Source organism: Hyla sarda, chromosome 3 (assembly GCF_029499605.1).
Source record: "Hyla sarda isolate aHylSar1 chromosome 3, aHylSar1.hap1, whole genome shotgun sequence".
Lineage (NCBI taxonomy): Eukaryota > Metazoa > Chordata > Amphibia > Anura > Hylidae > Hyla > Hyla sarda.
In genome coordinates, this window is record NC_079191.1 from 397,842,193 (window position 1) to 397,869,244 (window position 27,052).

The 27,052-nt window shown below is 42.6% G+C and overlaps 1 long non-coding RNA gene across 2 annotated transcripts; it reads left to right on the forward strand.

Annotated features, from left to right (window-relative positions):
* Positions 1-25,960, forward strand: LOC130360850 (uncharacterized). 2 transcript variants are annotated; one of them, XR_008890833.1, is made up of 8 exons: positions 1-137; positions 3,494-3,551; positions 5,537-5,585; positions 12,583-12,718; positions 23,915-23,982; positions 24,552-24,742; positions 25,031-25,185; positions 25,733-25,957. It is a non-coding gene; the product is annotated as an uncharacterized LOC130360850 (long non-coding RNA). The 2 variants fall into 2 exon arrangements; XR_008890832.1 differs by having other exon boundaries at positions 5-137; positions 3,338-3,551; positions 25,733-25,960.
* The last annotated feature ends 1,092 nt before the right edge of the window (positions 25,961-27,052 follow it).

Consider the following 27,052-nt stretch of genomic DNA (forward strand, 5'->3'; position numbering starts at 1 on the left):
GAAACAGCAAAACTACAACTCCCAGCATGTCCAGTCAGCTTTTGGCTATCTGGGCATACTGGGAGCTGTGGTTTTCAACAGCTGGATGCACACTGCTTGGGAAACACTGCTATACGGAGGCAGTCACAACAGAGCAGGTATATTCACCTTCCCCGGGCTCCACTCATGGCAGTCCCGGCTGTATGAGGATCTGTGACTATGGTGACTTATAATGATGCGCACAGTCCTGAAGCCACCGCGGTACCAGTCATGGGCGGGGTGTCCAGCGGGCAGGAGTGGTGCCCCCATGAAAAGTGCACTATAGGAAGAATAGGCCCAGGCTGCAGCGGAGCGGACCGGCGGTGGCTAGCTGCTTTGCGCCCCCAGGAATGATAGGGCCCAGGGCAGCTGCCCATTTTGCCCTGTGTTAAAGAGGGCCCTGTAATTTATCCTTATTCATCTCCTCAATGTTGAAGATGCCAGAATACAGAAGGCACACTGATGCACGTTTGGTGGACGTGTGCGTGCATATGTCCTCTTTGGGTTAGCATTAACCACTTAAGGACGCAGGGTTTTTCCGTTTTTGCATTTTCTTTTTTTCCTCATCACCTTCTAAAAATCATAACTCTTTAAATTTTGTACATAAAATCCCATATGATGGCTTATTTTTTGCGCCACAATTCTACTTTGCAGTGACATTAGTCATTTTACCCCCCAAAAAATTGATTGTGAGACAAAATTGAAGAAAAAATTTCATTTTGTAACTTGGGGGCTTCCCTTTCTACGCAGTGGATTTTTCGGTAAAAATAACACCTAATCTTTATTCTGTAGGTCCATACAGTTAAAATGATCCCCTACTTATATAGGTTGGATATTGTCGTACTTCGGAAAAAATCCTAACTACATGCAGGAAAATTTATATGTTAAAAATTCTCATCTTCTAACCCCTATAACGTTTTTATTTTTCCGCTTACGGACCGGTATGGTGGCTCATTTTTTGCGCCGTGTTCTGAAGTTTTTATCGGAACCATTTTTGTATTGATCGGACTTTTTGATCACTTTTTATAAATTTTTTCATGATATAAAAAGTGACCAAAAATACGCTATTTTGGACTTTTGAATATTTTTGCGCGTACGCTATTGACCGTGCGGTTTTATTAACAATATATTTTTATAGTTCTGACATTTACGCACGCGGGGATACCACATATGTTTATTTTTATTTACACAGTTTTTTTTTTTTATGGGAAAAGGGGAGTGATTCAAACTTTTATTAGGGAAGGGGTTATATGATCTTTATTCACTTTTTTTTTTGCAGTGTTATAGCTCCCATAGGGACCTATAACACTGCACACACTGATCTTTTACCCTGATCCCTGCAAATCCATAGCTTTGCATGGATCAGCGAGATAGGGGCTCGATTGCTCAAGCCTGTAGCTCAGGCTTGGAGCAATCAAACGCCGATCGGACGTGACAGAGCAAGGTAAGGGGGTCTCCACTCGCGTCCTAGCTGATCGGGACATCGCGATTTCGGGGAGCTTTTACTTTCATTTTTATATGTGGTGATCAACTTTGATCGCCGCATCTAAAGGGTTAATAGCGCACGGCACAACGATCGGTGCCGCACGCTATAAGCCCAGGGTCCCGGCTATCGTTAGCAGCCGGGACCGACCCGGTGTGATGCGGGGTCACGACGTTTTAAGGACCGGGCGAGGGGCGACAGGTACTCCCTTCGTCCTGAAGGTGTTAAAGGGGTATTCCGGGCAAAAACATCTTATCCCCTATCAAAAGGATAGGGGATAAGATGTCTGATCGCGGGGGGCCCGCCGCAATCTCCCTGCAGCAACCCGCATTCTATGCGTAGCTGCATCTGAAGTTTCGGAAACCGCCGGGCATCGGAGACGGGGCACGTGACGTCACACCACACCCCCTCCATTCATGTCTATGGGAGGGGCTATGCGGCCTTCCTGCCATTAGAGCTACAGCTCGCCACAACCTTACTATGGAAGGCTTAAAGGGGTATTCCAGGGAAAAACTTTTTTTTTTATGTATCAACTGGCTACAGAAAGTTAAACAGATGTGTAAAGTACTTCGGTTAAAAAATCTTAATCCTTTCAATAACTATCAGCTGCTAAAGTGGAGTTGTTCTTTTCTGTCTGGCAACAGTGCTCTCTGCTGACACCTCTGCTTGTCTCAGGAACTGCACAGAGTAGAAGAGGTTTGCTATAGGGATTTGCTTCTCTTCTGGACAGTTCCCGAGACAGGTGTCATCAGAGAGCACTTGGACAGAAAAGAACAACTCAACCTCAGCAGCTCATAAGTACTGAAAGGATTAATATTTTTTAATAGAAGTAATTTACAAATCTGTTTAACTTTCTGGAGCCAGATGATATATAAAAGTTTTTTTCCTGGATAACCCCTTTAATAGCTAAGCGTGTGCGTGCTTCAAAAAGTCATATTGACCAGTGTTTTCAGTGGGCTAATTTTATTTAGTTATGCTCAATAACTTTCTATGGTAGCGTCACCTTCCTTATCCTCTGGTGATTATTTTTTAATGATTTGCTGAATGTTTGGTACCATTTTCTGTACCGTATACACTCGAGTATAAACCGTATATACTCGAGTATAAACCAGCCCAGAACGACTAACCCTCCCCACCGGACGGTCCCTGCCGCATAAATGGCCCGGACCAGCTCACCCTCACCGAGTAGAAAACTAAAAGGGGGGGGGGGGGGGGTCTGGATGATGACGAAGGCCGCAGTGATCTTCAACCTGCGGACCTCCAGATGTTTCAAAACTACAACTCCCAGCATGCCCGGACAGCCGATGGCTGTCCGGGCATGCTGGGAGTTGTAGTTTTGCAACATCTGGAGGTCCGCAGGTTGAAGAGCACAGAAAGGGATTGACAGGCGGATAGTTCACTCGAGTATAAGCCGAGGGGGGCGTTTTCAGCACAAAAAATCGTGCTGAAAAACTTTGCTTATACTCGAGTATATACGGTAATCCTTTTTGGTATAGGGAAAGTACTTGATGGACTGTATTTACTTTTTGTTGCCTTTTTGTATTTGCTCCTTTGTCAGGAGTAGAGATGAGCGAACTTACAGTAAATTCGATTCGTCACGAATAGAGATGAGCGAACTTACAGTAAATTCGGGACGAATCGAATTTACTCGCTCATCTCTAGTCAGGAGCATGTTTAAAATATTTTCTTTATATAATAAAGTTAAATAAAGTTTAGAAAAAAAAATGTATTCAATGTAAGAATTTTGGAGGCCATTGTGCTCTTGGGAACTTTCAGTGCAGTAGAAATGTTTTTCCCCTTCTCCAGATCCATTTTTTTTTTTTTTTACTTTTGCAGGCCGCAACATAACAAAATGTGAAAACGTTAAAGGGTCTGAAAACTTTTCGAATGCATTGTATATCTGCTAACGTATTCTATTGAACTGTATGCACCCGCTTTATAAATCCAGCTCTCTCGGAGAAAAATACAATTTATTCACGTTCCCTTTTACAGTATTTCTGTTCACACGGCAAAACCGCTGAGTCTCCTTGCAAACAATGCGATCCTACAGGTGAGTCGGCAGCATTAGGACTTTTCATTAGGGTGGTAAAGCAGATGAGTTTACTTTCATGAAAAGAAAAGTACCTTTTAGCAACATAGCTAGAGGCTGCAACAAAGTAAAAGCTGTTAGCGGTGCAAAAAAACTGAATCGCAACTGTGAAAAGTACATATCACATGCAGAGCGCACACAAAGCGTGCCAGTCTGGCTGCGGGATTGTTAGACAGCCACCCCACAGCCCTGGGTTAGTAAGTGATATAAGTACAGTAACACAGCTATACTGAGAAATCAAAAGACTTCTCAGAAGTCAGGTTACACTCATTTATACGTATAGGATTTAGAGCATTTCTTCATAAAAAGGAAAGCTGGATGTTGAAATAATATAAGTAACCTCTATTAGGCCCCATTCACATCATGTGTCTGTGCGATGTCCAAGTTATTAGTCAGGATACCAATATACTCACAGCAGGCCCGCTGACTTTTCTAGACCCAACATAGTCTATTCATTCGGCTTATTTCCTGAATGTGTACTTTAAAAAAAAATAAAATTTGTGGTATTCAAAAACACAGTAGGCAATGCTTTTTGAGGCCTGCATATAAAAAAAAAAGTTCAGGACATAGACAAAACATATTTACTAGTAGACTATATTCTGTCTAATAACCCCTAGAGCAGAGCTTTCCAAACATGGGGGACATGATACACTAGTGTGTTGGTGGCAATCCCCAGGTGTGTCACGGCCGACCGGTCCCACAGCAGTAGCCACCTCTGCTCACTGATTTAAAGGGGTATTGTAGGAAAAAACATATATATATATATATATATATATATATATATATATATATATATATCAACTGGCTCCAGAAAGTTAAACAGATTTGTAAATTACTTCTATTAAAAAATCTTAAAGGGTAGCTCCCACATCCCTTTTTCTTCCTTTCTGTCCCTGCCTATTTCCCATCTATCCCTAACCCCCTCCCTGCCTTAATTTTTTTTTCTATATAAAAAATGCAGTTTTGTCTGCCTGGTATTGTGCTCACTACCAAGCAGACTTCCCCAGCAGGCACCACGTCACTGATGCCTGCTGGGGCCGACACTTCCGCCCTTAGTTCATCTATACAGTGTGCCTCCAGCTGTTTCACCACTACAACTCCCAGCTTACCCTGACATCTATTGGCTGTCAGGGCATGCTGGGAGTTGTAGTGTGGGAAAAACTGGAGGCACCCTGTGTTAAAAACAATACGTGGCCATGGCGCAACCCGAAAACCCCGTCCCCCCCCTGAACCCCGCTACCTGAACCCCGCCGCGCAACCCGCTCCTATCCCCCCCCCCCCAGACATACCAGTACAGTGCAGCGACGGGGCCAGCATGAGAAGTGCAGGACAGCAGTGACGGGATGGCGGGGCCGGCGTGCGATGCCAGGCAGCGGGGATGCGCGCTTCTTCTGTTCTCAGCGCTCGCTCCCTCCTATCTGATTGACAGGCAGGGAGCAGGCACAGGATGAATGAATTAGGACCGATAATCGGCCGGCATCAGTCCGAATTCAGGTGTGACGTCACACCAGCCTGCAGCCGGCCACTAGAAGGGTGACCCCTAGTGGCCGGTTTTCAAACGTAAAATACACACTGTTAATAAAAAATAAAGAATTAAACTATATTAGAGATATGTTGTAGTACATAAGTACTACAACATATCAAAAATAAAAGTTGGTGACAGTGCCCATTTAATCCTTCTAAAAATTATCAGCTGCTGAAGTTGAGTTGTTCTCTTCTGTCTGGCAACAGTGCTCTCTGCTGACATCTCTGCTTGTCTCGGGAACTGCACAGAGTAGAAGAGGTTTGCTATGGGGATTTGCTTCTACTCTGGACAGTTCCCAAGACACATGTCATCAGAGAGCACTTAAGACAGAAAAGAACAACTCAACTTCAGTAGCTCATATGTACTGAAATGATTAAGATTTTTTAATAGAAGTAATTTACAAATCTGTTTAACTTTCTAGAGCCAGTTGATGGACATGGACAGCTGCCAGTTCAAGATCAGCAGGCCAGGTGAGAAATGCAAGGGCATTGCAGGAGATCAGATGGAGGGGGACAGAGGATGATAAAGGGAGGGATTGAAATGGCACAATGGATGATGAGGGGAGGGGAAATTGAAATGGCTCAGAGGGGTAGCATCCACATCTCTAATGCTGATACTAGTTGGGAAACACTGACTTAGAACATTGGTCTGAGTAAATATACTCCCATGTTAGTGATAATTAGATATTTTTGGAAGACACCATGGGGGAGACCTATCAAATTCTGTGTAGAAGAAAAGTGGTGCAGTTGTATATAGCAACCAATCAGATGGCTTCTTTTATTAGAGGCCATTTAAAAATTGTAACCTGATTGGTTTCTACGAGCAACTGCACCACTTTCCTATTTTTTATTATTTATTTATTTTCAATTAAACAAAAATGAATAAAGGTAGCCAAAAGGAAAAAAAAATTGCAAAACAATGTTCTTATTCAAAAGAAACAGCTTGAAAAATGAGTAAGGCAGCCAAATATTTGGTAGTATTTTACATTTGAAGACAAGAAAGATATATTTAGTATTTTATTCATTATTATCATTGTGCTGAAACCCTAAATCACCAACAAGCACAGAACTTGATGGGGAGAGATCTAGTAAGTACTAGAATTAATATCTCCGAACATCAATCACCGGGAATCATTTAGATTTGTGTAATGGCTTCAAAGAGTTTAATACTTTGCAGGGACTGTTAGTCTCTCTTAAGAGCTTGCCTTCTTCCTATAAAGCGTGCCAAAAAGTTGCAAACATTATGTAAATTCATATGTAATATTCTTCCTGCATAAACTTTCGAGTCATTTATGTTTTTTAAGATACATTTTTTTGTTTAGAAATGAACAGTGTTAGATAATTTGTTACATTTTTTCTTACATTTAGTTTAGCTACATAATTTCTCCATTATACATACAAAGTATTATTGCAGCTGTATGGACTGCGCTGGCATTGCTGATCTCCATAGATGGCAAAGAATGTATATGCTTATCCTTGCAGAGGAGAAATTTCATTGTGGGAAAGCTCCGTCGATGAATTTCCGTAGTGTACACTGTGCAGCGGAATCCCATTGTCAGCAATGGGACTCTGCTGCACCACAATTTCCAAGCAGAATTCTTCTCAGGCCCTACGTGTCATTACTGTGGGTTAACGATGCATACTTATCTATTTCCTGCATTACATATCTGCATTACAACACTGAGGTATATTTGGCAAGGGTGAAAGAGGTACTTTGGTTATGCAAAACATATCTCCTGTTCACAGGACAGGGCATAGGTGTCTGATCCGGAGCGGGGGGGGGGGGGTCCTTCGCATTTAGAGATGGGCAAACTTTAAAAAAATTAGATTCGGCTGATTTGCCAAATTTTTTGAAAACATTTGGTTCGATCCGAAAATATTAGGGGTGAATCGCCATCAAAAACTGCTATTTCGGGGCTACAGAGAGCCTCAATAGGGGTGGAAAACACTTTGCCTTGCCGTAACACGCATAGGGAGTATGCTGGGGCAGTGAAATAATACTGTTATTCAGTATGACCTGCAGATTACAGGCATCGCTATTAGAATAACTGCTGCAGAGCGACACAATGAGAGAGCTTCCCCAGAGCTTCGGGAGACCATTTGGCGTCAAAATTGAAGACATGAAAGAGATGTTTGAGATGTCAGTTGAAGAGTTTAAAGAGATTAATGAGTTTAATGTGCCAGAAGCAGTATGAGATCATATGGTGGCACAATGACACAGTCTGGAGTAGGGATCGACCGATTATCGGTATGGCCGATAATCACGATTTTGGGCATTATCGGTATCGGCAATTATCTTGCCGATAAGCCGATAATGCCCCCCGCACCGCGACCGCCACCCCCTTGACCCGCCGCACCGCACCCCCGACCCACCGCACCGCGTCGCACCCCCCACCGTGATGCTAGGCGGTATACCGGTATGGATTTTTTCCCATACCGCTATACCGGTCGGGCCCCTCCCCCACCCTCCGAGTCCATAAAAAAGTTAAACTTACCCGTAATGGGGGTGGTCCAGGCCATCCTTCCTTCATGTAGTGTCCGGGGGCGTTCCGGGTGGAGGGTGGTCCGGTCCGAGCTGTCCTTCTTCTCCCACGGTCTTCTTCTCCACTCCGGGCAGGCTCCGGCCTAGTACGCTGCATAGACGCCGCTACGCCGTGACGTCAGGTGCGTTGCTGCGCACGGGCGTCACTGCGCAGTGACGTCTATGCAGCGTACTAGGCCGGAGCCTGCCCGGAGTGGAGAAGATGACCGCCGGAGAAGAAGGACAGCCCGGACCGGACCACCCTCCACCCGGAACGCCCCCGGACACTACATGAACGATGGATGGATGGCCCGGAGCACCCTGGCAGGTAGGGGAGAGAAGCGGGTGGAGGGTGGTCCGGTCCGGGCTGTCCTTCTTCTCCGGCGGTCATCTTCTCCGGCCTATGGCCCCGCAAAAGCCACTGCAGATCATTGATTTAAAGCGCCCGCTTTAAATCAATGATCTGCAGCGGTGTCCCAGGGGGTTAAATAGCCGATAACTTATAACGGAATATCGGTATAAGTTATCGGCTATCGGCCCTAACCTGCACCGATTATCGTATCGGCCCTAAAAAAACGATATCGGTCGATCCCTAGTCTGGAGGTGGCGGCAGCCAATGTAGGCAGCAGAGCGGCACAATGACCGAGTAGTGTGTCAGTTTGTCCTCCCTCTCAGTGGTGCAGGACTGACCCGGGAGGGCCACTGGGTAGATCCTGCCAGTATCATATGCTTGTCTAAAATATTAAGCCATGATACGTGTAAGTAAACACGGTTGGTACTGTGAAACTGCGTATGAAACTGCGAATGTGTCATTCAGTCAGTTATGGTTTATTTTTATCGCTCCCACCTGTTTCCTTGGTTTCTTGTGGTAATTCCAGAGGGCGCCAGATTCTGTCGCATTGCGCCAGAAATTCTGCGCCAGAATTTGTTCCAGAATTGAATAAACCCCGACTAACTTTCCATTTTGCTAAGAAAACCCGAAAGGGGTGTGGTCTCTGAAAAGGGGCGTTTTCCTGACATTTCCACAAAAAAACAACATATTTACTAAGGTTTCCACATGAAATGTGGTGGATTTGAGCTGAGGAAAACCTTACAGATCAGAGCATGTGTAAAAAAAAAAAGCAAAATGTAGGGAAAGTGGAAAATGTAGGGAAACCTTAGTAAATACCATGGAAAATAAATTGTAGCGAATTAAAACCCTACACAAACCTACACAACACTTTTAGTAAATAAGGACCAATGTGTGTATATAGATCCCTGCTTTTACACTAACAGGCCACTATACGCTTGAAAAAGAAAACATGTACAACAGCAGAGCGCATCTATATTTTACTTTTCATAGAGAAATACGCCCCTATACCGCTGCAACAGAAACTTGCAGAACACTCAATGGGGTTTATTTACTAACAGTGGAGTGTAGGTTTCTTTGTGAGTTTTGATTTCCGACTGGTAATTTCCCAAGGTATTTACTAAGGTTTCCCTACATTTTACACTTTTCCCTACGTTTTGCTTTTTGTACAACTGTTCTGATCTGTCGGGTTTTCCTCAGCTCAAATCCAACACATTTTCTGTGGAAACCATAGTAAATATGTTGGGATTTTTCAAAACTGTCGGGGCTACGCCCCTTTTCCAGGACCACGCCCATTTACCATGTGATCACGCCCCCTTTTCGGGTTTTTCTTGTAAAATGCAGGGTTTTGTTTTATTTTGGTCGCAAATTGTGTCGCAAGGGACGTGCAACACAATTTGGGCGCAAAACCTGACAAAAAAGAGTCGGGATCACGTTAGTAAATAAACCCCACAGTCTCTGCTCTCTCAGCAAAACGTAAATTGCTGCCGATTATAAAGGACTGTGACATCACAGGGCTTGCTGGCTGCTGATAGGCTGCCTGCTGCCATGTGATTCAGGGTGATCCCGCCTTCCTGCCTTCCCAGACGGCCTTGCCCCATGTCCTCACACGTGTAGCTGCCAGTTTAGCCCCCCGGCCCGCACAAAATGTAGCGAATGAAGCGGTTCGTTAGCACAAAGCACAAAGAAATTCGGATTCCTTCAGAATCAAATCTTTCATGAAATTCGCAACGAATTTGACTTCGATTCACCCATCTCTACTCGCAATCTCCAGAACAAGGTGCAATAATTACCTTAGAGTGCTCACCTTCAACTTTTGAGACACAAACTCGATCTATTTTTTTTTTTGTTCTCAAACCCCCCTTCACGCCATGCCCCCCCCCCCCCCCCCCCATCCAAAGGAGATTACATGAGGAGGAGATTTGCTACACAGTGTCACCAAAGCAGTAAGGAGATTACATGAGGAGGAGGTTTGTTACACTGTGTCACCAAAGCAGTAAGGATATTACATGGGGAGAGGGTTTGTTACAGTGTGTCACCAAAGCAGTAAGGATATTACATGGGGAGAGGGTTTGTTACAGTGTGTCACCAAAGCAGTAAGGATATTACATGGGGAGAGGGTTTGTTACAGTGTGTCACCAAAGCAGTAAGGAAATTACATTGGGAGGAGGTTTGTTACAGTGTGTCAACAAAGCAGTAATGATACTACATGAGGAGAGGGTTTGTAAGGGTACGTTCAGACGAGCAGATCCGCCACTGAAGGACCGCTACATGGTGCAGACACACTGCGATGTGCGAGTCGCCGCACGCATCCGCAGTATACTCGCACATTGCGCCAGTTCTCGGCCTAACTCATGGAGCAGGGGGAGCGGCCGTGATGTGTGTGAGTACAGCGCACATCGCTTCAGTGTGTCTGCTTGTATCGGTGTATTCCTGCTCTGAGCAGGCACATCTAAAGGCACCATGTAGTGGTCCTTTAGTGGCGGATCCGCAGCATAAAATATGCTGCAGACCCGCTCGTCTGAACGTACCCTTACAGTGTGTCACCCCAATAGTAAGGAGATTACATGAGGAGGGGTTTGTTACAGTGTGTCACCCCAGTAGTAAGGTGATTACATGAGGAGAGGGTTTGTTACAGTGTGTCACCCCAATAGTAATGAGATTAGATAAGGAGGAGGTTTGTTACAGTGTGTCACCCCAGTAGTAAGGTGATTACATGAGTAGAGGTTTTGTTTTGCCAGTCCTCAAGCTTGGCCAAGGCTATGTAACAAGTAGAAAGAAGATGGAAGATGGCACTCCATTGATGTGGTGTCCAAAAAGCGTGAAGTTTTATTGGCCCATCAGTATACAAGGTGATGCAACATTTTGACCTGACAATAAGGTCTTTCTCAAGCATCACCTTGTATATTGATGGGTCGATAAAACTTCACGCTTTTTGGACACTACATCAATGGAGGGCCATCTTCCATCTTCTTTCTACTTGTTACATAGCCTTGGTCAAGCTTGAGGACTGGCACCCACAGACTTGAAAGTCCCTAACACTGTGCGCTATTCCATACCTCCTTTCTATATATTGTACACTACAGTGAAAAAAAAATAAAAAATTAGTAATACTTACAGATGCTCTTCATACGTCCAAATAAAATGCCTATGGGCAATGCATATCAGTATGGGTGGAGCAATTTGGTATTGGGTGAGTTATATTGTGTGGGTGCGGCATACCTTGTGGGGGAGGGCCTTAGGGTCATCCACAGTAGGTTTCGCAGGGGGGGCCCCCAAATTTATTGTTACCCCACTGAGCGTACACCTGACTCCCTGTCAGTGACTTAAACCCGACTCATTTACCACAGGCTCTAATGTAGTGAATGAGTCAGATTTGGCAGACAGCGAGGTAGGGGAGCACGCTGCCTCACACTTCACTGTATGGAGGTACAAATGTGCTGTTCTCCCCCATGGATCTGATCACTTCCTTGTTTCTGCTCTGAACTGTGACCCTGTAGTTGCCTGCATACAAAGCACACACTTTCCCACAATTCCCGTTTCTTGCATGTACAGTAGAAATATAAAATTAAACTGACCTTTTTAGTGGATGCTCTAAGATAGTGGTATCCAAGGGCACCAGGGCAAAACGACGAAGGCATTTTAACATCTGGCTCTGGCCATACACAAAGAGTTAAATGACTCTAGTTGTGCTGGAGCTGCTTGGAGCTCATCTGAGTCGTCTGGGTGTGTTTCTCAGCTCTACTACCTATCATGATCACCTTCCTATATTAGCTAGGAGCAGTGATCAGTCCAGCATCTGTGAAAGGTTATACCTTAGCTGACACCTCCTGCTTACTGGATACCTGCTTGTTTATTGATCTTTTGATTTCCCTTGACTCTTCTCTTGCTCTGTGTTCCTGTACTCCGCTATTTCCTGGTACTGACCTTGGCTAGTTTGACTACGATTTGACTGTGTGTGTATTAGTGTATATCTGTTACTTTGTGTGCCTCCAGTTGTTCACCGACTCCGAATGTTTTGTATTTTATTATTTTGACAATGCTGTCCCAGCACTTAGCAGGGAGGGTTTGTGATCGTGGTTGTCGATCCGTCACTTATGGTGGATAGGCAATAGATAGGGACAGTGGATGTAGGTGAGTTAGGGTTTCACTGTCCCCTGCCCATACATGACAGGCATATGGGGAAATGTACATTTTTTAGAAATGCTTGTATTTAATTTCACGTAATGCACCAGTTGAAACCTACTGTACTTATTATTATGGTAATACCCGTTTACGATAGGTCATCAATATTTGACCATTTTCCAGTATCTGGGACCACTATTCTGCAAATTGAAAAGAATACAGGAAACATTTATTATTAAAGGATTGTTAGGGGAGGCATTTACCATATTAAAAACAACAAATCAAATAGAGCAGAAGGATCTGCCCCCATCTTCTTCCCACACATCACTCTACACAAATCACTTTATTTTCTACAGTTTAGTTGAGGAAGGGCAAAATGACCTCATATTGAGTGTGTTCTGGTCAGAAAAAAGGAATTATTTGGTCACTGGTTTATTTCTAATAATAACATTTTCTTTTCCTTTTTTTTCCAGATTTTAAGATATGAGACAGTAAATAAACTTACAGTAAAAAAAATCCTATAAATGATATGATAGTTAATAGAAAGATAATAGATTTAGACTGCAGATGAGAGGCAGTGTACTGGCAGCAACAGGGAGGCGGCGGTAGGTAAGTCCAGTTTGTTTATTTTTTAAATGGCAACATTCTGGCATTCTGGACAGAAAAGTTCTATCAGGGAGTACCCCTTTAACTTTAATTTGTCACCTACATCAGTTTCTTTTCTACCATAAATGAAAGGGTAGATAATAAAAAAGGAAAAAAGAAAATGAATGCCACAAAATAACCTCTGAAATATCAATATCAGCTGCAGATACGTCTACAGAGATTCACATAGAACATGACTAAGGGAAGGTCACTGTTGGCCCTTGAAAAAAATCATGCGAGAGGTTATAACGTACTGTAACTACCTGTCATCTGTTAGGTTTATAATAACCTGTTAAACTTTCTCGGAGAATGCCAGGTTGTTTATTTTCATGTCATTGCTTATGAAGAAGTCGCAGAAGAGCTGGCATTTTATATGTGATATTTGGCTTTTATCATTATGTACAGTATGCACCGATGCAATACGACTCTTCATAAAATGTGACAGATTTATTAACTAGCCCTAGGAAGAAATATTATGGGAAAGTGCATGTGCAACTGTTGCATTTCCTTTCTCTCAGGGACATTAAGGATGATGCATATTTTGTTCCCGCCATATACTGTATTCCGGTTTGCAGCATTAAAAATTGCTAATGTCACACGTTTTGCTAAAAACAATTTTTTGAAGGAGCTTCTTGAAACTTGGCCTCTGTGCCATAGTTTTTTTTTCCAGCAGATGTTATGTTGCTTTGCCATATTAAAGAATACTGACTTCATAGGAGGGGATCCCTTCACTATGGATTCCCCAGTACTTCTCTACCTGTCTACACAAAGCATTAAATTCTATCTGGGGACTGTGGTTGGGAGCCAGTTATATTTATTCTTATGATTACACAACAATTCATGGTTTTCACTTGGATGAATAACTCTCCAATAAACCGATTTTTGCACAGTTATAAGACTGCTTATATGGGATTGTATTTGCTGGAGGAATGTAATGGCTTGAGTTGCTGCATACTAACAAAATATTAATTCTATTTATGGATTCACATCTCTAAGGAAATTCTAATACAATCACAAACATCATATTATAAACAGATAGATAAATATGAGATAGATAAATCAACATATTATGAAAATTTCAGTGCCACGATAATGCATAGCTTGAAAATAGATCGGTGAAATAGCTATTCTGAACACTGGGTGAACACAACCAAACTGGATCTACAAAAGTGTTGCTTATCACCTTGCAAACTCTGTTCACTAGACAGCAAAACTGGACTTTACATATAGAAGTAGCATTTTTCCTCGATTCTTACGGTAGTTGCCAGTATTACGATACCCCTAGGACTTACGGTAGAGCTGAACAGCCTGACAAGTAGGCAGTTACAAGATAAAAACGTACAAAGCATTCACCAGTACTAACAGTACTGATAGAAACAAAATAAACTAAAGTAAATCAGTATTAACTAAAAAAATGCATAAGATCTACACTAAGAACCAAGAACAAACCTATTTGCACTAGTTGTGCATCGGGTTGGGGGAGGTATGTGTTGCCTACAAGAAGGATGGTCTTGGGTAAATAACGTGTTTGGACCACGTATGAATATCACAGAATATGTAACTTTTTTGCCATGGTGAGATGTCATCCTGTACAAATGGAGATTTGGTTAGAAGTCTACAGTGGTGTCTGGTTAGTAGTACATGTTTGGAACCTAATAACCAATAACACACTTTAGAATATATTAAATATGTTATATAAATAAGGTTAAAAAAGAAGGAATCTCCAGTAAAAAGAAAGAAATAAGGAATGAGGATAGAGTTATTGATAAAAGTGGGCGAACGTTCTTAGAATTGAATTCTACCATTTCCTTTTGAGGGTAAACAGTGGTCCTATCGCCATTAATCATAAGGGAAAGATACATCAAAAACTCAACAAGATTCAAACCGGGAGGCTGAGACTCACACTGAAGTCTTGAAATATCTAAAATGTGGTTGAGACATACAAGGACAGAGACATTCCAGAGAGATAAATGCTGGGTGTTTACAAGATGATCCTTTTTCCCTAGACTTCATGTTATTTCATTACATTCAATGTCATTTAGATTTTATGCTCTCTTCAAGGCTACTTATTACCAAAGTGGAAGACCGCAGAAAGTGTTCGGGATTCATTCTGAAGAATCAGTCAGTGAATCTATATTATCTGGGAAAAAAATATTCCATCCATCATAATGTCATGACCCTTGTTCACCTTTACTGTTTATTACGTTCTCTTTTTTTTTCATGACAAACTGCTCTGGAATTGGTATTTATGGCTCCTTTGTATTCAATAGCCAAGATATATTAGAACAAAAAAGTGATTAAACAATAGGAAAAGTAAATGTGCTGCATAAGTATAATACAAGTAATAGTTAGCTTCTTGCTTATGCCTTGATTAGATTTTGACAAATACACCCCAGTGCTTCTTACTGACAGCCTAGATGATAGTATTAAGGATGATGCATATTTTGTTCCCCCATATACTGCATTCCAATTTGCAGCCTTAGCATACTTTATGGCGATTGCTAATGTGAGATCATGAGGATGAATAAGCTCTGTTAGCTGTTTGGAGTATAACTACAGTTTACAAATTGTAGGGGTCAGACCTATGACATCATGTATAAAGATCATAGCTATAGTTAGACTAAAGATTCACTTTGGGAAATTACTAAATTTGCTGACCTACAGGTGTGTCCTTTCTTAACTTTTCTCTAAACTTGGTAAACCATGGCATGAGATTACCAACCTTTCACAGCAACATGATCTCCAGACACTCTATCACTAAGTGTAAACTTTGTGCATTCTTATGTATCTCACCCAGTGATCTTTAGGTTTATGAAGCCTTTTGCATTTTCTGACAGCATGTTAAAGGGGTTCTCCACTGCCCTGTCTTCCGGAGCTCCGCTCGCAGCGTCCGGAAGTTTATTACTCGAACACGGAAGCCCGCACGCAGCGTCCGGAGTAATAAACGTCCGGACGCTGAGAGCGGAGCTCTGGAAGACAGGGCAGTGGAGAACCCCTTTAAGATATTGTGTTGAAAAAGTTTCATGAGAAAGTGTATTCCTTAAAGGGGTAATCCAGTGGAAAACATTATCTTTAAAATCAACTGGTGCCAGAAAGTTAAACATATATGTAAATTAAGAAAAAACACAATCACCACCTCAAGGCTAGTCACAGACAATCTGATACATGATGGACAAAAGGAATTGGATAGAATACGTGCTTCAATTTTTGATGAAAAATTTACATTTATTTAATAACAAAACAGATAAAAAATAACTATGAATAAAATAAATGAATAATAAAATTATGGAATCCACAAAAACATGCAATCAATAAGATAGTATATAGGATTGCTGCCAAACCTAATACCACAGGGCCCTTGTGGAAGGTATAGTGTCCCACACTGGGAGTAAATAGTAATTGCTAGTAATTCAATAGTCCGGCATCTGGTAAATCGGATTGATAGGAAAGTCAATATGCAATACACAATGGTGTCTCGCAGTCCAAATGGATAAATATATTTACCGGCTGATGGTGTTACCTGCGGTATATTTTCAGGTCCGCTTGTAGAACGGTGGTACTCAGTGTCGGGGCGCTGGAATGTGTCCCCGCGGCTGGTCTGCCTGCCACAGACCCGTGATTTACCGCTGAGATGGTAATTGCAGACCGACACCTTTCCAATGTTCTGGCATGAACTTCATGTGAATCGAGGGCGTCTGACATCAGAGACACGTGGCTGGTGATGATAGCAAGCTGTCGGGATGAGTTGCCGAGCGACCATGTGTGACACCTCTACTGAAGAAAGGGCCACTTTGAATGGTTAAAAGTCCTGAAACGCGTCTAGAGTGCTAATAACGCATCCACAAACGCACTGCCAATAGTGTACCAATCTGCACTAAATTATCCACCTGGGTCATACAAAATATCCAGCCATCACTGCTTGCAACATATGCAGTCTCCCAGTCTACAGCCCATTGTCTCTGCCTTGCTCGGCAACTCATCCCGACAGCTTGCTATCATCACCAACCACGTGTCTCTGACGTCAGACGCCATCGATTCACACGAAGTTCACGCCAGAACATTGGAAAGTTGTCGCTCTGCAATTACCATCTCAGCGGTAAATCATGGGTCTGTGGCAGGCAGACCAGCCACGGGGACGCATGCCAGCGCCCCGACACTGAGTACCACCGTTCTGCAAGCGGACCTGAAAATATACCGCAGGTAACACCATCAGCCGGTAAATATATTTATCCATTTGGACTGGGAGACACCATTGTGTATTGCATATTGACTTTCCTATCATTCCGATTTACCAGATGCAGGACTATTGAATTACTAGCAAGTACTATTTACTCCCAGTGTGGGACACTATACCTTCCACAAGGGCCCTGTGGTATTAGGTTTGGCAGCAATCCTATATACTATCTTATTGATTGCATGTTTTTGTGGATTCCATAATTTTATCATTTATTTATTTTATTCATAGTTATTTTTTATCTGTTTTGTTATTAAAAAAGTTTTGTACATTTTTCATAAAAAATTAAAGCACATATTCTATGCAATTCCTTTTGTCCATCGTGTATCAGATTGTCTGTGACTAGCCTTGAGATGGTGATTGTGTTTTTTATTTTTCCATTGTAATTCATACACCTGGTGTAGGTGTAAATCACTATACTTCGTCTGGAAAACTGTGATCTGCACAATTCCTTTTTATTTATACATGTAAATTACTTTTATTTAAAAATCTTAATCCTTACAGTACTTATCAGCTGCTGTATGCTCCAGAGGAAGTTCTTTTCCTTTTGAATTTATTTTCTGTATGACCACATTGCTCCCTGCTGACACCTCTGTCTGTGTCAGGAACTGTCCAGAGCAGGATAGGTTTGATATGGAACTTTGCTCCTAGCCGTTACGCCTCCTCCCATAGACATGAATGGAGGGGGCATGATGGCTGTGATCGCCAGTCATCCGGCACGGAGAGGAGTTTGCTTAGTGCACCGGATGACTGGGGTGCCGCGGCGGAGATTGTGGGGGTCCCCAGCGGCCGTACCCCACAATTGGACATATTATCCCCTATCCAATGGATGGGGGATAACATGTCTAGCCCCTTTAAGGCTAAAATAAAGTATACAGTTATTTGTTTTATTGCCCCAAGCTGCTCAGTGCTTCCTGCTTTTCTCTTTAACAGGAAATGCCCAATGGCGGAGGCAGGTCACTGCTGCAAACAGAGATTGTCTGAGAGGGCATTTTCTAAGAGGAAAACAGGGGGAGCTGAGCAGCAGTGATCACATGAGTATCAGCTTCTGCTTATTATTAACCCAGCCTGGGACAAAAAGAAATTGTAGCAAACAACACTTTAACCCCATCCTGGCGCATGATGTACACTTGCGGCATGGGTCAAGTGAGGCAATATGGTGGAGGCTTAGTACCTAAGCCCACGCCATTACCAGCAGGTGCCAGCAATGGTTTCTTCAGCCAGTAATGACTGACATTGGAGATTAATTCAATACTGGTAATTTAACCATATTTTGTTTTCTATTTTGCTCTACAAATACTTCTTTTTCTGTTTTTAATACATTAAAGGGTAAAAAAAAGGATAGTACAAAAAATACAACTTATCTTGTATAAAAAAAAGCCCCCATACAGCTCTATCAGTGGAGAAATAGAAAGATGTGGGTCTAAGAAGGTGAAGAGGAAGAACAGGTAAGAAAAAATTGGAATGCTTTTCTTATGATATAAGCAAGAAAACTGTTTACTTTATTTTCATTGTTTTTTGATAACAATAACAATTATATATTGTAAATAGTCAGAATTGTTAATTGTTATATTTAGTAATGGTTTATGGAACAATATAGCTTTTTGTTTTTGATACACTTGAATATGTGTTTTCCTTTCTCATAATTTATAGTCCAAGAAATCTGGTACCTTTAAGAAACATTCCTGGTAAAAGTGAGTGAGGAGTTGAAACATAAAATAGGACTTCAGTGTGGAACCGGGATGCTGAGGGCCCATCGGTTTATTGATTCTGTGGGCCAATGATCATTTTTAGGTCTTGTGTACATAAACACACAATCATATCATTGTTGATCAAATGGGCCCAGTGGTAATGACCATGGGATCTCCACAATGTCATATTAAGTCATGGTGCATTTATTATCAGAGGCCCTTGTGATACTGTTGTGTGAAGGCGTGATAAGGGGCTATCCACCATAAGGTGATTTTAGTACGTACCTGCCAGACAGTAATGGACATGCTCAGGAAGGGAACGTGTTTGTCTTGGTACTAAATGGCTATGTTGTGAGTCCACCATAACGCTGCTACTTTCTTTTTGTGAAATGACTATTTCCTGTTGGAGTTACCTCCCTCCAAGCAAAAGTCCCAGGATCCCTTGCTTGTAAGTATGAGGTCACTTTTCTTCCTCCCACACATCAGCCACCCCACCTTTTGAAGCACACCTGGGATAATTCCCTGCAGCCCTGTGGAAAATATTCTGACCCCAAACCCCACAACCCACCCAACCATTAAAGCGGACAGGCTCCTTTAAACACAACTAGCCATGTAATGACTGGGGCCGCACTGCAACCTGGGAAATGCTGAGACTACACTTGTTATGATTGCTGTTAAAAATAAACATCAGGCAAAGATCACATAGGAATTGCAATACTGCCATAACACACAGGTACGGACACTATATTATGAACTACACTAACTATACAGCCCCTGTGGCATAAAGAAAAGAGTCTTTATTCGCACATGCAGTAGCAAAGGGATAACGCGTTTCGAGGGGCGGAGACCCCCTCTTCGTCAGATCTGACGAAGAGGGGGTCTCCGCCCCTCGAAACGCGTTATCCCTTTGCTACTGCATGTGCGAATAAAGACTCTTTTCTTTATGCCATACCCGAGTCCGTGGATTACAATTCTACACCTCTCGCTGGAAACGAGCGCTACCAAGCACCGCTTCTTTGTGGAACCGGGATTCCACTTTCCTTCTCCTTATACCAGATGTCCAGGACCAGTTCCCGAGACGAACGGGTGCCCAGCAGCTCTTCCACCACTACCTCCCAGGGATCTGGGATACAAGCCTTCGACGGTGTTGTGTCTGTAACACAACACCCCCAGGTGAGCGCACCAGTCTCTGTTCACCTGTGTATTTCTCATACATACAGAATCATGGCACATTAGTGCGCTCTCTTTTCTGTTTCCTTTTTTTGCATATACTCGAGTATACAGCCCCTGTAGCACAGTCACATAAAAAAAAAATCCTGGAATACTCCTTTAATGTTGCAGCCAATTTTATTTGTTTTCTTCCTTTCTGAGCCATTACTTTTTTATGTTTCTTTAAAACCGCATCTTGGAAATGTAGTAGGTGTTTTGCTTGTCCTCTTATATGTTGTATCAACTGTGGAGCAATAAAATTTAAAGCTGTATTCACGAGAACCATAGATTTCTTCTATTTGTAAATTCTTTTATTTTCTTTGACAGAGCCAAATGGGAGCTTGTTTTTTGCTGGACCAGTTGCTCTTTGTATGGCATCTTTCATTTGATCAAATAATATATTATGGAAGCAATGTAGTACACTGTTGTAAAAAAAAAGGTGGCTGCTGCAAGAAACTGCAGACTGATATGTTAAGGATTCACTGTGAGGAGTTCAGGGTGGGGGCCAAGGAAGGGAGAAAATGGATCCACCACTATGCTGTCACGGGGTATCATTCTGCCACTTGCACAGCTAGTCAGCCACAGAGACACAGTGAATGTTTGTAACACCTGCCCGAACACGGCATTTACCCCATCTAGCTCCCGTGTTCCAACATCCACCCCTACTCTCTACTTTGCCTCTTACCGAAGAGGCTATGGAAGTGGACTGTTTTCACTTAACGCAGCAGGAAAAATCCCATTGACGCAATGAGAATTTGTGCCTATATTGTGCCAGTCGGGAGCACTTTCTCAAAGACTGTTCTACATGTCCTCCGTGTCTGGGAGAATGCTGTCAACTTGGACAAGTAGGAGTGGCTTCCCTAGATGTTAATATTACCTCTCCTCGCTTGACCACCCCGGTTCAAGCATTTTTCTCTAACAAGATGTCTTTCATCGGTTCTGCTCTTTTGGACTCTGGTTCCGCTCGTAACTTCATTGGTGACTCCCAGATTCATAAACGCCATATTCTAGTGACGCATCTTGCCAAGCCCTTCTACACCTCTTCTGTTAATGGGCAAAATCTGAACTGTAAGGTGCAATTTCGCACAGAACCCCTCGACAAGCAAGTAGGAAATTTGCATAAGGAAAAAATTGAGTTCTATGTGCTACCACATTGTACTTCGGAGCTTCTTCTTGGTCTTCCTTGGTTTCAACGTCATTCTCCACATCTCGACTGGAAATCTGGTGAAATCACTTGTTGGGGACAATATTGCCAAGATCACTGTCTTGTTCCCCTTGTGTGCCTGTTAAACTCATACATAAAGTCTTGAATTTGGGGCATTCTTCCTTGCCAGTTGGTCACCTTAGAAGACGGAAGACTCCACGACAGAAGCCTGCAAGTTCCTTACAGCTTTTGCCCATTCCAGAAACCCCCTGGTCTCATGTAATGAGGGAACTCTCCTAATTCCAAAGAAGAGGGGGAGACCAAAGGGGGGGTTACTGTAACGCCTGCGCTTCGGCCGGACACGCCGGCCGTGAGCACTCTTTGCTCATATCCCCACTTCCAGCGGGGCTGGGATTCACATCGCGGGATGCTCCCGCATGCGAATCCCAGCCCGTCACTCACCTCCCTCATCTTCCGCCTCTCCGTGTCCTCACAGCCCTGGCGCACGTGCCTCCACCTCCTAGGGCGCGTGCACACGAGAGCTCTCACTCCTAAAGGGCCAGTGCTCATTTAATCAAGTGTCTACACCTGCACCCTGGTCCTTAAATATCAGCTCCTCCCTTGGTTCCCTGCCGGATCTTTGGTTGTCTATTGCCATTGTGAATGTCCTGTGTCACTGTTACTGGGTACCTGTTCCTTGCTACCTTACCTACCCAGCACCTGTGTTACCTGCCCTGACCTTCTGCCATCTTGCCATGTCCTGCCAGTCTCCTTCTGTGCTACGCCACCTCCCAGCTACCTGTGTGGAAGAGTCGTGCCAGGGGTAGACCTCAGACTCCACTCCCTGGCATGGCTCACATCATCATCCACACAGGCCCAGAGGATCCACCACTTGCCATGTCCCGTAACAATGTTTGTGTCTCTGTTAAAAAACTAGACACAAGAGGGGGCCCACTATAGCTCTGGGCCCCTTTGGGGTATCATCAAGGACAGTCCAAGCCTGCAGGGTTTCAGACTGCTCTAAAAATCCCTATCCTTTTGTCATATCCCTCCCCCCCATTCCCTTCACTAGACATATGTAAAGAAGAAAGGAAGAAAAAAAGGGGGTTACGGCGCCTCGCGTAATTCTGTGGGAAAAGGTGTTCCTTTGAGACCCCCTTATGTAAGGCCTCTCACCTATGTATCAGGGGTACAGTGGTGATCCTAGGTTGCTAGCCGGCAGTGGTATGCAGTACTATATCCTGTATAGTAGCAATGGTTCTTAGCAGAAAAAAAGCACTGCTGTAGTGCTACATTCACAGATCAGACCTGAAGATTAGGAGTATCATCGAATTTTATTGACACATCATATAAAAAAACAATAAAAAGTGTACATCCGGCAAGATGCGTTTAGGGTGCTATTACTCCTTTTTTCAATTGCAGTGAAAGCTTATCTGACTTACAGGTACATGTTACAGGTTTAAAAAGCAAAGTAAAAGGTGCCAAGGTAAGGTTAAAAGGCCAGGGGCAGGACATGATTTGGATGAGTGACATATACAAATATATAATTCAAAGCATACAGAAAGGAATAAAATAACTTTAGAAGATCCCATAAATAGTAAACATAATGAAAAGTAAACTATTTTACTTACCTACCTGGATTGTCCTCATGTTCACCGATGTCCGATTTTTTTTTTATTTCGGTCTATTACTATGTATTTATTTCAATGATCAGTCCTTTAACTTAGCTTATGGACTATTTTTATATTCCTTTCCTCGTTGTTTTATCTAAATCCAGTTATTTTAAACTACATTTCTCTATGCTTTCTTATGCTTGTGTTGTGATTGGTCCAAATCACTCACCTGATCATCACTCATCATCATTCCTAACTCTCAGTATGTTTCCCAATATGGCAATCCACCATGATCCTTTTTTAATGATAGCTACAGCAGCTACATCCTGATTGGCTCTAATGAGTCACGTGAACACCATTTCAGTTTGACAGTCTTTCCTTCTCTCGAGCATCCAGCAACAGATGACGCTTCTGTTTACCCTTTTCTGATTGGACCAATCCTTTTTTATTAATGAAATATGGAGTGTCTGTTAATTGGATTACACTTTTACTATTTGTTTAATTTCCAAGCCTTACTTCATTACTACACTAGCCTCTCTTTCATTTTAGCCATTCTGCCACCTTTTTTCATATTTCCTTTTTCATATTTTCATTTCATGTTTACAATTTTTTATAAATTTTTGGGGATTTTCTAATGTGATTATATTCCTTTCTGTAACCTTTGAATTTTTATTTGTATGTCACTTATCCAAATTATGTCCTGCCCCCAGCCCTTTGACCTTATCTTGGAGCATTTTACTCTGCAATTTAAACCTTTAACTTGTACCTGATAAGCTTTCAGTGCAATTTAAAAAGGGAGTACTAGCTCCCGAAGTGCATCTTGCCAGATGTAAATCTTTTATTGTTTTTTGTTTATGATGTGTCAATAAAATAAAAGTCTGAAGGTAGCGCCACCGCAGTGCACCTTCAATAGACATATCACCGTGTCAGTTTTGCCAGAAGTGTTCCTTCAAAGTCAAGTTTATAAAGTAAAATGTTGTAACAAGACATACTGGACCTGCTGTAGTAGGCAATACTCCTCTTTATATTGGTTATCATGAAGACAAAAACATAAACAAGGTGTATCATGTGCAATAGTGATGAGCAGCATTGGCCATATTCGAATTCGCAATATTTCGTGAATATATGGAGAAATTTTGCATATTCGTTATGTTGTGTATTTGCGTTTTCGTTGTATTTTTGCGTAATCACGAATGCACATATTCGTTGCGTAGTTGCATATGCGTTATGCATTAGTGATTTTGTTCTGTTTCTTACATGCGAAAATAGCCAGGAAGAAAACAGTGGAAGAGATGGGTCCCTGCAGTTTTTGTGAGGAGGAGGAAGAACTGATCATTGTAAGTATTTGCTACTGTCATATAAAGGGGGTACCTGCTACTGTTATATAAAGGGGGGGACCTGTTACTGTCATATAAAGGGGGTAACTGCTACAGACATATAAAAGGGGGGACCTGCTCATGTCATATAAAGGGGGTACCTGCTACAGTCATAAAATGGGGGGACCTGCTACTGCCATATAAAGGGGGACCTGCTACTGTCATATAAAGGGGGAACCTGCTACTGTCACATAAAGGGGGACCTGCTACTGTCATATAAAGAAGGGACCTGCTTGTGTCATATAAAGGGGGGGCTGCTACTGTCATATAAAGGGGGACCTGCTACTGTCATATAAAGGGGGCACCTGCTACTGTCATATAAAGAAGGGAACTGCTTGTGTCATATAAAGGGGGGGCCTGCTACTGTCATATAAAGGGGGGCCTGCTACTGTCAGATGACACTAGATGACACTTATACCAGGGCCCCCTTTAAAGACTTAAATTCTTTTAGATGTTTTTGTTGAGGAAATACTTTTCAGTACTTGCATTAAACAAAATTGTAATTATATACTTGCATCTTTATCCTGCAGCACTTTTTGGAGAGAGGCTACAACCAGATCCGGTCCAGGCAGAGAAGCAGGTCATTGTTAATGAGGTCCAAAAGGAGCTCAAGAGGAAATTTCATCAAAATATTACCCATCTGACCATTGTGAAAGATGGTCAGAACTGAAGAGACGCAACATTGATCGGATCAAAAGGATCCGGAACCAACATTGCCCAGGTACAATGCTTACGTTATTTTTGTTTCTCTCGACAATACTGTAATGTATATATACAGTTATGAAAATAGAAAACAATAGCGCAGCACTCCAAATTCTGTATACATGGAAAAAATATGATATCAACATTCTGTGACTACTATATGGTTAGCTAGGGATTCAGAATGAAATCAATGTCAGCAACACATGCACCACAGTCCGATCATCCATTAAGAAGGGAAATGTTTTGCTCATAAAAAAGTCTATTGTTAAAGTTGTTTATCTACATTCTGAACATTGTGTGATTACAGAGGCTCAACTTCCACTTGCCATACAACGGCAGAGGAGAGCAGCCAACGACGAGATGGAGGTGGTGGTAATGTCGGGAGAGGAGGAGGAGGATGACGGAGACGGAGAGCAGGCAGGACCCTCCCATCAGGAACCTGGTCCAGCAACACCACCTGATGTGGGTGGGAAATGTGGTAGTGGAGACAGGAGAGGATGGGCACAGGTATAGGCATAGCACTATACAGTAAAATCTGGAATCTACTGCTCTGGTCTGCTCAATTGCATACCAGAGCAGAAGACCCCAAGATGGCAGTGGGATGCAGGTAAGGAGACCTCTGCCTGCCACCTCGGGTGACCTGATCACCGCAGCAGTGCTGCGGGTGATCGGATCGCCCCTTTAAAGTTCCTCACACCCGCAGTTGCTATGATCTGTATTGATCACGGAATCTGAGGGGTTAATGGCTGATATCAGCGCGATCACTGATATCTGCCTTTACCAGCCGGTCCCTGGCTGCTGATAGCAGCCGCGACCCATCGTGCATGAAGCGAGCACCGATCTGGTGCTCATAGTCATGTACGTTCTGCTGCTTTAAGTACCATCACACCAGGACGTACATTTATGTCCAAAGTCCTTAAGGGGTTAAAAAATATTCCACACAATGCACTAATTACATCTTAATCTGAATTGAAAGTAATTTTATTTTTATTTTTTTAAATCCTAACAGTTCTCTTGAAATTGCAAATAAACTTGAGGAGCTGCAGCGGGAGAATGAGAAGGGGATGGCTTGTATAGAGAGCCAGCAACGTAAAATTGGACAGCAGCAGCTGCGTCAGCAAGCAAACATTGAGAAGCTCAAGGAGAAGCAGAAAAAGGCAGTGCAAGAGCTGAAGGCAATCCACAATGAGCTGAAACTGATGCCTGAAAGCATGTAAATATTTGTTATTTTTGTTTTTCTATGTTTGTTATAAAGATTTATTTTGTTTCTAATGCTTTTTTTTATATTGTTATTTTATAAACTTGTCAATACACAAACAATACACAAGCATATACAATCATAGCTCATTTCACACTGAAACTCTTTTTATTATAAAAATACAAAACTTATCCAATACAAAAAGAAAAAAAAAACAAGCTTAACCAGCTATAATATCAATCAAAAACAAAACCCTGCCTAACCGGCCAGCCCAGCTTTGCAAAACAAAAATAAAACAACAAAAACATGAAAATCCTAGGAGAATCCCTACACTAGAACTGTACCCTCACCCACACCACCCCTCCTGCTCATGGGTCAGAGTCCATACCGTTCCTCTACAGTTTACCAAGTCCTGTCCTTAACTGACCCATGTCAGGTCCCCCAAAAACACAAAAAAAAAAAAAAACACACCACCACCCACAAATACACCCTCCCCACCTAGCACTCCGCCCAACCAACTTATACACAAACTTATACATACTAACTTACACACACTGAACCACAACCCTCTTTAGGCCCAAGTTTGGATGCCTGTGAGCCCTTCATGCCATATCAGCTTAAAAAAAAAAAAAAAAAGCTAGCGTGTGCATGCATTAGCCCACCACCGGGAAGAAGGATGGCAGACTTGATACATCAAAATAATTTTAAAGTCTTTCCCTAACTCCCCCTACAATTCTCCCTAATTATATCCTTCCATTAAAACTGACCCTGCTCTCACTCTATCTCTATCCTTATAACACTTCCCTAACCAAAATAAAAGGTACTCTACCCAAAAGGTCTAGTACCTAGGGCACATCAAAAGAAAACCCTCTCCACAGGAGAGAAGCCCTACTGGTACCAAGACTGCCATACTCCAAAGACCTGATCTTCCCGAGGTCACCGGTGATTTTCCTACAGACCTCCACCTCGGAGAGAATTTTCTGTTTGATCAGGTGTACCCTTTCCCTGAGGGTCAACGACCAACCCATCCACTGGTTCACCCTCTGAGTGGCATCCTGGAGCTTACCATCCCAGTTTTTGGTGGGATAATCATCCTGGCCGAATGTGATGCCTAAGACTTTTGCTGATTCT